Raw genomic sequence first — 12329 nt, 5'->3', positions numbered from 1 at the left:
CTTTTCTTCTTTTTTCTACGTCTTAAGTGTAGGACCATCATTTAAAGCCCAAGCCCAAGCAAATATAAAAGACACAAGTGAAGGCAGCTTGGTATTCATATGTAAATTAGTAAATGTATGTTTTAAATGCATGCACCTGTCTTTGACTTGATATCAGCCTTTTGCAACCCCTCCTACAGCAGAGCTCAGACTAGGAGAGGATGAAGCAGCAAAAAGAGTAAAGCAGTTGTGCTCAGTGCTAGCAAGGGTTTGTCCTGATAGGAAAAGGGGACAGAGCGATAAAGAGATGAACTCATTAGTAATCTGCTGCTTCTTCTTGTGCTGTCCACTGGGGGAGGGACAAGATCGGTAAGGCCTAGTTTACACTTGCCAGTGGAAAGTGTGTGTGTGAGGGGGGTTAAAAATAGATGGTTGAGTCATGTTTTTACTATCGCAGTATCTCCCCTCCTTGACTAGTTCCAGTATGGGCCAATTCTGATATTTTCATCATTTATGTAAAAATCTGCATTTTGTTGCTAGAAAATTACTTTAGAGCCCCTAAAGGTTATATATTTTTAAGCAGAGACCCTGGAGAATAAAATGGTGGTTGTAATATTTTATGTAGCACAATATTTGCACAGCAGTTAATCAAACGCATATTTTGAAGAAAAAAATACACTCTGATGGGCTCTGGTGAACACAAACACAATATAATACGATTGTTGGTAAAACATAAAAGATGATGTTATGGTGAGTAAATATATACCTAACATGTCATGCTTTAAAATTGCGTACACCCACAGAACAGTTCCAAACTATGGTACCTAAAAATCTCCAAAGGTGACGCTTTTAAAGCCTTTACTGTTACCAGTTAAGAGTTGCACAGGAAGTCTGGTGCTAGAATTAATGCTCTTGCTCTGATGTTCACGGCAACACAAAGGGACCCACTTTTGCCACCTGTAAGAGTGATCCAATGGCTGTATAGCTGCTAGGATCACTTTTACATAAAAGAGAATCACCAGCTGAAAAGAACTATACCAGAAGCATGACTGTAGTATAGCATAATATAACCACTTCAACCCGCCACCATTTATGAACGGTGAATATACGGAAAGTAGTTAAGAAGCAAAGACATTCATACAGGAGTGTACAGATGTTGCAACCACATTGAAAGGCACCACGGGACAGCAAAAATGATCCTCGTGTTTGGTGGGCAGTACCACCACTGAACGCAACCTATTCAAGTGAATAAGCAGCTCCACAAGGTATTCCCACTGAAAAACTGGGGGAATCAATGGTGGAGAAGGACCTGGGAGTTCTGGTAGATCACAAGCTTAATAATGGCATGCAATGCCAAGCTGCGGTTTCTAAAGTGAGCAAAATCCTCTCTTGTATTAAAAGAGGTATAAACTCCAGAGAGAGAGATATCATATTACCCCGGTACAAATCATTAGTAAGACCTCATCTGGAATATGCAGTTCAGTTTTGGGTACCAATTCACAAAAAGAACATTGGGAACTGGAGAAAGCACAGAGAAGAGCAAGCAAACTGATAAGAGGCATGGAGGAGCTCAGCTATGAGGAAAGATTAGAGGAATTGAATTTATTCTCTCTTGAGAAAAGGAGATTAAGGGGGGATATGATCAACATGTATAAATACATCAGTGGTTCATATAGTGAACTCAGTGTAGAGCTATTCACCTTGAGGTCATCACAGAGGACAAGGGGGCACTCTTTACGTCTGGAGGAAAAGAGATTTAATCTCCAAACACGGAAAGGTTTCTTTACAGTAAGAGCTGTGAAAATGTGTATTAGACTCCCTCAAGAGTTGGTTCTGGCCAGCTCAGTGGATTGCTTTAAAAAAGGCCTGGATTGTTTCCTTGATACACAGAATATAACTGGATACTAACATTTATAGGGAAAGTTGATCCAGGGAATATCCGGTTGCCTCTTGGGGGATCAGGAAGGAATTTTTGTCCCTGCAGGAACAAATTGGATCATGCTTTGCTGGGGTTTTTTTTTGCTTTCCTCTGGATCAACTGTGGGTATAGGATTATAACTTTTTATTTTTAATATTGAACTGGATGGACTTTGTCTTTTTTCAGCCAGACTAACTATGTAAGTAGCTATGTAAAAATTCCATTGGGCTGTCAAAAAAACTTTCACAGACAATGCAAATATAAATGAGCCTTAATTGTCAGACAAGACTGAGCTTTTTGGTAGAGCTGTGTAAATCTCAGGACTGGCTGAACAAAAATACATATAACAACAATTGTGTCTAGGCTGGAAAACTTCACACTTTCTATGTAAGAGTAGTAAATGCTGGATTGCTTAGATATATGTGAAGTCTGAGCTTTGTGAGTGCAAGTTCCTGTGTAATTCTACCACCTATAGGTGATGCACCAAGTTCTTTCCATATTATTGCAAGTCACAAGCACTGGACTTGTTCATTATAAATGAAGTTCATAGTCCTTGCAGCCAGGATCAGACATGTGTTTCCCGCAGCTTGTGGCAATGTAATGTTGATATATTTGGCAGAACCTAACAGCCTCTGGGATCTCAACCAGGCATGGCAACCAAAGCTCGACTTCCTTCTGCATTTTTAACAAGACTAGTTTTGGTTGGGAAAGAATGGAAAGAAAGGTTAAGAGGGAAAGTCACGTAACTTTCAGAAACTGAAAAAATAGAATCATGAGTCAAAAATGAAAGAGTGCTTTTACATTCATGTACAATATCAAAGGAGAATTAAACCCTCTGTGTTTTTATGTTTAACACATTTAGCACAAAAAAATAAACAACCCCAATAAAATATTTGTTAAAATTGTTAGCGCTACCACCTTGAGAGCCACTGGTTTTGGGTTCCCATATTATCCTGCATGGCCAGGCAACACATATTTCCAATGTTTAGTCAGTCAGTAAACAGTCCATGGGCTTGTTTTTGTTGTTGTAGCACCCTCCTAGTTAGCTAGGGGGAGCTAGATGCCAGTTGGAGAAAGTTCTAGAAGCAGTGGGCAGATCTGAGGAGTGCCTGGTTTGTACGCTTAGAGGATCCTGACCAATTCCCAACAGGGGGCTTGGCAAGGGGCCAGGATAACCTTAAAGAGTAACAGCCTGCTCAGCAGGAGGAGAAGGAGAGTGGTGGTTGGAGAGGTAGAGAGGAAACTGGGAAACTGGATTTGCTTTTTACCCGGGACTGTTCACACTGCAGTGGCAGACACTGGACCCCCTGCCCATGGATTCACCCAGAGCTGCTGGATTAAGGAGAATCTAGGGTCTGAGGTGGTACATCAGGAGAGGCTGATTAGCTCTCCAGAAGAGGATTTTTTGCTGTAAAGATTCGTAAATACACTGCTCAAAAAGATTTTCCCTGCTCGTCTTGTCTGGCTGTTTTTCACCAGTTTTGCATTTGGCTAGGGTCAGTGTCATTACTGGTAGCATGAGGTGATACATGGACCCTACAGAGGTTGCACAGGCAGTCCAACTCCTCCAGGATGGCACATCAATACGTACCATTGGCAGAAGGTTTGCTGTGTCTCCCAGCAGTCTGAAGAGGATGGAGTAGATTCCAGGAGACAGGCAGTTAATCTAATAGAGCTGGACAGGGCCATAGAAGGTCCTTAACCCATCAGCATGACCAGTATCTGCTCCTATGTGCAAGGAGAAACAGGATGAGCACTGCCAGAGCCCTATAAAATGACCTCCAGCAGGCCACTGGTGTGAATGTTTCTGACCAAAACAATCAGAAACAGACTTCATGAGGGTGGCCTGACGTTCTCTAGTGGGCCCTGTGCTCACTGCCCGGCACCATAGAGCTCGATTGGCATTTGCCATTGAACACCAGAATTGGCAGGTCCGCCAATGGCGCTCTGTGCTTTTCACAGATGAGAGCAGGTTCACCCTGAGCACATGTGACAGCCATGAAAGGGTCTGGAGAAGCCGTGGAAAACGTTATGCTGCCTGCAACATCATTCAGCATGACCATTTTGGTGGTGGGTCAGTGATGGTCTGGTGAGGTATATCCATGGAGGGACACACAAACCTCTACAGGCTAGACCAGCAATGGGCAAACTACGGCCCGGCGGACCTTTTAATCTGGCCCGCGGAGCTAGGCTCCCGCTAGGCTCCTCTCACAGTCCGCCCTGAAGACTGGTGTAGCATGAAAATCTGTCTCCTATGAGGGTCTGTCCCCCTCGACGTATCTGCGCATGTGCCGGAGATCGCCGATCGGCTGCTAATGACTGAAACTGGCACATGCGCAGATACGTCGAGGGGGACAGATCCTCATAGGAGACAGATTTTCATGCTACACCGGAACGGCGCGGGAAGACGGCGAGAGGAACGCGCGGAGCAAAGGTAAGTGAATTGACACAGGGGGGACTTAATATGGGGGATGAATTAATATGGGGGATGAATTACTATGGGGGATTAATTAATATGGGGGATGAATTACTATATGGGGGATGAATTACTATATGGGGGGATGAATTACTATATGGGGGATGAATTACTATGGGGGATGAATTACTATATGGGGGATGAATTACTATATGGGGGATGAATTACTATGGGGGATGAATTACTATATGGGGGGTGAATTACTATGGGGGATGAATTACTATGGGGGATGAATTACTATATGGGGGATGAATTACTATGGGGGATGAATTACTATGGGGGATTAATTAATATGGGGGATGAATTACTATATGGGGGATGAATTACTATATGGGGGATGAATTACTATGGGGGATGAATTACTATATGGGGGATGAATTACTATATGGGGGATGAATTACTATATGGGGGATGAATTACTATGGGGGATGAATTACTATATGGGGGGTGAATTACTATATGGGGGATTAATTACTATGGGGGATGAATTACTATATGGGGGATGAATTACTATGGGGGATGAATTACTGTATGGGGGATGAATTACTATGGGGGATGAATTACTATAGGGGGGATGAATTACTGTGGGGGATGAATTACTGTGGGGGATGAATTACTATATGGGGGATGAATTACTATGGGGGATGAATTACTATATGGGGGATTAATTACTATGGGGGATGAATTACTATATGGGGGATTAATTACTATGCTTACTATGGGGGAATATTACTATACTTACTATGGATGACACATACACATCATTCATCTACTCTTGGTCCGGCCCCCGGGTCCAATATATGAACCCATTGCGGCCCTCAAGTCAAAAAGTTTGCCCACCCCTGGGCTAGACAATGGCACCCTGACTGCCATTAGGTATCAGGATGAAATCCTTGAACCCATTGTCAGATCCTACTCTGGTGCAGTGGGTCTTGGGTTCCTCCTGTTACATGACAATGCCCGGCCTCATGTGACGTGAGTGTGCAGGCAGTCCCTGGTGGATGAAAGAATTGATACCACTGAATGGCTCCCACTCTCACCTGACCTAAATCCAATAGAACACCTCTGGTATATCATGTTTCGGTCCATCCGAAGCTGCCAGGTTGCACCTCAGACTGTCTAGGGACTCACTGATGCCCTGGTCCAGATCTGGGAGGAAATACCCCAGGACACCATCCATCATCTCATTAGGAGCATGCCTCAACGTTGTCAGGCAAAATGGACTAGCCTGCTGCATAATTTTTTCACTTTGATTTTTGGGGTGTCTTTGAATTCATCCCTCTGTGGGTTGTTCATTTTCATTTCCATCAAACAATGGGGAATCCTTACATTCCTAACACATTACCTAGTCCATATCAGTATAGATATCCAGCATTATATTTTTCCCCATTGAGATCTGATGTGTTTTCAAAGTGTTCCTTTAATTTTTTGGAGCAGTGTAGTTTCAGGAAGTTTTTCCTCAGTTGGAGTTCCATTGGGCATCCCACACACCCCTTACACCTTCCAAGTTCCAAATCCCTTAATAATACATCAAAACAAATTCAAGGACTGGTCACTGTTTCCTGGATGCAAGCCTGAATAAAATGCGTTTTGCCTGGCTTTGCAGGACAATAGGGGGCCCAAATCTACAGCAACTCCTAAGGGGGTAGTATTACATTGTTTTATTTGGTGATACACAACTTAGATAGGGTCTAGAGGTATATGGGGTGCCCAACTTGACTTGAAATTAATAACTCCGAGGACAAACTTCACAAATTATAGGATCCTTGACTTTCTACTCCATCAGGAGTGGCATCAGTTTCTTTATGGACCAGTAACAAAGTCTCTGTAAGGAGCTCTTGGTCCCCTCTAAATGAAGCTCTTCAGACCCCAGCTAGAAACTACCCATCCAACTGGCTGCCGTTTGAAGAATATCCCAGAGAAAAGAGATTCTAATACAGGTGTGCAGCACTGTCCCACGGTGAACTGGTTGGGTATTGCTCCTAGCAGGCCTCTCTCCTATAGGCCCTAGGGTTGTAGAGGTACTCACACTGTCCTTGTGTCCTGAAGCTTTGCAAAAACTGCTTTTAGGCTTTTGCTGCACTGGTTTCCGTACAGGTTAACAGGCTGTCCTTTCTCAGTGGACTGTAAGGCAATGGATCTCTCTCTGTCAGGCTCCTTTTCTTCCTTTCTCCAGCTTCCAGCCTGGAGGCAGAACTTCCCTCCCCTTCTTCGAGCCTACCCCCCCAGCTACACAGCAGCACACCTCAGCATTCTATCTTCCACCTGACTCTCCTGCTGGCCAGGCTCTCTCATATTTGTGGTCCAATCTCCCACAATCCCAGGCCTCCTGCCTGGGATTGGTCAGACTCTTATGAATATGAAGATCTTCTCCTCCTGGCCTCCAACCACTGGCTTCTAGAAACTTCTCCAAGCTTCTAGAACCAGGGGAAGGTACCTGAGGACTGGCCTGTAGAACCCTCCAGCCTGACCTGAAGTAAACCCTCTGACTCACACCCAGGCTTCTAAAAGTCTCTAGCAACACTTACAAACTATGTACCCAAGAAGGAGCTACAAATTCATACCCCAGTACTTGCGATTTACAACTTTCAATGCTGCTGGCTCCTGTTCTTTCAGTACTGCTTCCCTGAACTTCTGGACAGTGCTGTATTCAGTCAGTCTGTTAGTTTGGCATATGGGGGGGGGGAGAGTAGGAGACTGCCTTGCACCCTAAGCTATGAGGCTATATGTTTCTATTGATGCACATAGTGTAGGGAGAGACAAATTAAGTCCTGCATGCAAGGGTGACTCCGTAAGACTTTGCAAGAGAAAGGAGCCACCTTGAAACAGGAAACCCGAGGCAACGGTCATGGCACCAGCCTTAACTGGAACATAGGCAAGGATTAAAAGATAAATAAGCTGCATACTAAGTAATTGATTACATCAAGTGCTGAAAGTGCTTAAAAACTGTGAGTTTAAAATCACTTTAATCAAAATAAAATCTGCTGTAAAATTGCATAAATCTTTATGCTATATCTTAAAGCGTATACAAACCCTAACAATGGACTATTCCTGTTAAATATACCATTGAAAACAGTTTTTGTCAAAGACCTACTCTGTTATTGGTTGATTGCACATTTGATTAATTGATTGATTGATTGATTGCACAATTAAATTATTTATAGAATATTGTATATGAATTTGTGCCTCATATGTTCTGAGCTCATTTAGAGTCGAGAAACCTTTTAGTAAAAATTACCATGTTTGTAAAGTTGTGATGAAATTAATAGGACTGGACCTGACAAGCAAACAAGCAAAGATAAGGAATTCTGCTTTCTTTGTATTGCTTGCTTGTTTATGATTCCAAAATGCTGAAGCTAGACGCTACTAGGCAACTAGCATATTTAAAAGGAGTATGGATGAGCTGACCATACCTGGGTTCGGTCCGAGGCAGGCTTGCAGAACATGAATACAGCTCTGGTGCCAAGTCTGAACCCCACTGAAGTCAATGGGAGCTGAATGGTAAAAAACAGTAATGACCATTTTCTAGGCTAATAGGCAAGGGGTTGTCAAACAAATGGCACGAGAGGCTGGGCATTGCCCCGGGGACATGTACGAGAGCAAAACAAAAAAATGTAAATTCCATTTGGCAGGGAGCAGCGATTTTAATAATGCTTTAAGGGCAACATTAAAAATGCAAAATTCATTAACATGACTGGGGGTGCCCTTAACCTGCCTGTGAAGTGCAACATCTGTACAATGTATTCAACCTACTGCTGCAAAACTGACATTTACAAAGAAAAAAAAAATAATTTAGATTGCCAGCAAACATGAGCTTTGACCACTTTACTTCTTTGCTTTGTGTGTAAGTAAATAGCCAAGGATTCCCTTCATCTATACCGAATCCTTATCCTAGATGAGTGTCTGAGATAGATGTTAACGGTGGGACTTCAACACACACACACAAATGGATAATAATACATACCAGACCCTTATTCTTGATGAGACTTCGGCATGGATTTCAAAGTGGGACCCCCATGCAAAAAATTTAAATGGATTAGGGACCCTGCTAACGTCATACTAGACTCTTGGGTCTGGTGTGAATTTAAAGGGAAAAAAAGTACCAGTCTCGCTTAAAAATCCATACCAGATTCTTATCTGAGTATGCAGCCTGGCAGACCAGAAAAAGGAAGGGGACGAGTGCCGCCCCCCCCCCCCCCCCCCCACCTCCTGAACCATACCAGGCAACATGTCCTCAACATAAGGAGGTGTCTTGCCAAGGAGGATACCATGCTGATGAGGACAAAGGACCTCTTCCCCACAACCCTGGCCTGGTGGTTGTAGGGGTCTGTGAGCAGTGGGCTTGATAGTATCTGGAAGCCCTCTTTAACAATAAAGGGGCCTTCAGATACTACCCCCACCCCAATGTAAATGAATAAGGCATACATAGAACCTATACTCATTCATGGTAAAACAAAGTAAACACAGTTTTTGGCAAGTCCTGTAGTAACAATCATTCATCAGTCACATCACCCAGCATTGCAGATGCGCATTAATCACTTTCAGATTTTTTTTTCTTTTGGGTGTGCAAAATAGTAGGAGTGAAATCTGTTGAAGATGAACTCTAGGCAGATATAACAGACACAGATAATGCAGATGATGCAGCTCTGCAATCATTTGTACAACATTCCACATCAGCACATGCAATCCTATTGTTAGAGGATCCCAGAGGATGTGGGCGGCCTTTGGGGGGTACCTTTTTCAGAGGAAGACATATATAAGACCACATGTGCTTGTGTGTTTGGAGGCCATCTTGAAGCAATCCAGGGGAAGTTGTATGCTTGGTGATCACATTATATTACGTTATTCCTTTTTAGTTTTATCTGATTATTTATGGCATTCTCAATATAGGCCACTTGCCGGGTTTCTTCCTCACAGTTTCTAACCAAACTGGGTTCCTTAGGCAACCTTTCTGAGAACTTATGCAAATTGCTGGGGGCTCTAGGCCTAGATGTCAGGTCTGCACATTATAATCTATGGTGACCTTTGTTTTCATCCTATGATATATAGGTACTATCTTAAATATGTAAATCTGTGAGGAGAGATACTGTTTGTCTTAAAGGGCTTATTTGTGAATCTTTTTGTTTTCAACACTACATAAACAAACCAAGAGTTTCCCTTGATTTGGTGGTCTCCCCATGGGTCGGCAGAGACTTACTGGGAAGATTGCCTTTTTTTCCCTTCTGGTAGTGGTTTTGCTTCTTTTTGCTACTTACCGTAGTTGGATGTAGTTTTCCTTTGGAATATCAGCAGAGGAATATGATTATAGTGAATACAATGCAGCCTTAGAGGTATGAGAATGATATTATATATTGGAATGTTTCTATACAGAAGTTATCTTGTATATTCGGATATATCAGTGTTCGTAGATTTCAATATTTTTGCATACATCCTGAAGTGATATATATATATACAGTCAGGTCCATAAATATTGGGACATGGACACAATTCTAACATTTTTGGCTCTATACACCACCACAATGGATTTGAAATGAAAGGAACAAGATGTGCTTTAACTGCAGACTGTCAGCTTTAATTTGAGGGTATTTACATCCAAATCAGGTGAACAGTGTAGGAATGACAACAGTTTGCATATGTGCCTCCCACTTGTTAAGGGACCAAAAGTAATGGGACGATTGGTTTCTAAGCTGTTCCATGGCCAGGTGTGTTATTCCCTCATTATCCCAAGTACAATGAGCAGATAAAAGGTCCAGAGTTCATTTCAAGTGTGCTATTTGCATTTGGAATCTGTTGCTGTCAACTCTCAAGATGAGATCCAAAGAGCTGTCACTATCAGTGAAGAAAGCCATCATTAGGCTGAAAAAACAAAACAAACCCATCAGAGAGATAGCAAAAACATTAGGCGTGGCCAAAACAACTGTTTGGAACATTTTTAAAAAGAAGGAACGCACCGGTGAGCTCAGCAACACCAAAAGACCCGGAAGACCACGGAAAACAACTGTGGTGGATGAGCGAAGAATTCTTTCCCTGGTGAAGAAAACTCCCTTCACAACAGTTGGCCAGATCAAGAACACTCTCCAGGAGGTAGGTGTACGTGTGTCAAAGTCAACAATCAAGAGAAGACTTCACCAGAGTGAATACAGAGGGTTCACCACAAGATAGAAACCATTGGTGAGCCTCAAAAACAGGAAGGCCAGATTAGAGTTTGCCAAACGACATCTAAAAAAGCCTTCACAGTTCTGGAACAATATCCTATGGACAGAGACCAAGATCAACCTGTACCAGAGTGATGGGATGAGAAGAGTATGGAGAAGGAAAGGAACTGCTCATGATCCTAAGCATACCACCTCATCAGTGAAGCATGGTGGTGGTAGTGTCATGGTGTGGGCATGTATGGCTGCCAATGGAACTGGTTCTCTTGTATTTATTGATGATGTGACTGCTGACAAAAGCAGCAGGATGAATTCTGAAGTGTTTCAGGTAATATTATCTGCTCATATTCAGCCAAATGCTTCAGAACTCATTGGACGCCGCTTCACAGTGCAGATGGACAATGACCCAAAGCAGACTGCAAAAGCAACCAAAGAATTAAAGGGAAAGAAGTGGAATGTTCTGCAATGGCCAAGTCAATCACCTTACCTGAATCCGATTGAGCATGCATTTCACTTGCTGAAGACAAAACTGAAGGGAAAATTCCCCAAGAACAAGCAGGAACTGAAGACAGTTGCAGTAGAGGCCGGGCAGAGCATCATCAGGGATGAAACCCAGCGTCTGGTGATGTCTATGCGTTCCAGACTTCAGGCTGTAATTGACTGCAAAGGATTTGCAACCAAGTATTAAAAAGTGAAAGTTTGATTTAGGATTATTATTCTGTCCCATTACTTTTGGTCCCTTAACAAGTGGGAGGCACATATACAAACTGTTGTAATTCCTACACCGTTCGCCTGATTTGGATGTAAATACCCTCAAATTAAAGCTGACAGTGTGCAGTTAAAGCACATCTTGTTCATTTCATTTCAAATCCATTATGGTGGTGTATAGAGCCAAAAATGTTAGAATTGTGTCCATGTCCCAATATTTATGGGCCTGACTGTATATATATATAAAATATATATATATATATATATATATATATACACAAGGCTTACAATTTCAAGTCCTGAGCTTCTAGCCAGGCCTTAAGAGTTACTCGCCACCAGTTGCCCCTCCCAACCCCTACCCTGCTACACCCCTAATTCCGCCCCTAAACACACCCTCATAAATTATTTCATGAAATTACACTGTTAAATGTTACCCACATTACATGAAGGTCCCCAGAGTCCCCCCACATTACATCAGGGCCTCCAATGTCCCCCTACACACTCCATCATACTTAGACCATGCAGCGCATACAACCATAACCCCCCATAAGCTTTCACTCACAAAACCATAACTCTACCAAGCATATCCTACCTACTATCCAACCCAGCAGTACCTCAAATGCCCCATACTATACCACCCTTAATAACCACATAATCCTGAACCTGACCAAATCACCCATACATGTAGTTTTACATACAGACACATGTACATACACACACACAAACAGAAACACCTGTACACACACACAAACAGACACCTGTACACATACACACAGACATGTACACACACACACGGAGACACATATACACACACACACAAATGTACAGACACACATACATGTACATACACACAGACACATGTACATACACAGAAATACACACACACAGACACATGTACATACACACAGACACATGTACATACATACACAGACATGTACATACACACAGACACATGTACATACACACAAACACCCACACACCTACATGTACACACACACATACACACATGTACACACACATACATGTACATACACACAGACACACACAAACACACACACACAGATACATGTACATACATACACACACACAAATACAC

The sequence above is a fragment of the Staurois parvus genome, unplaced genomic scaffold (assembly GCF_062004578.1).
Source record: "Staurois parvus isolate SC_StPar_1 unplaced genomic scaffold, SC_StPar_1.0 ptg001316l, whole genome shotgun sequence".
NCBI lineage: Eukaryota > Metazoa > Chordata > Amphibia > Anura > Ranidae > Staurois > Staurois parvus.
This window is presented reverse-complemented; position numbering follows the sequence as displayed.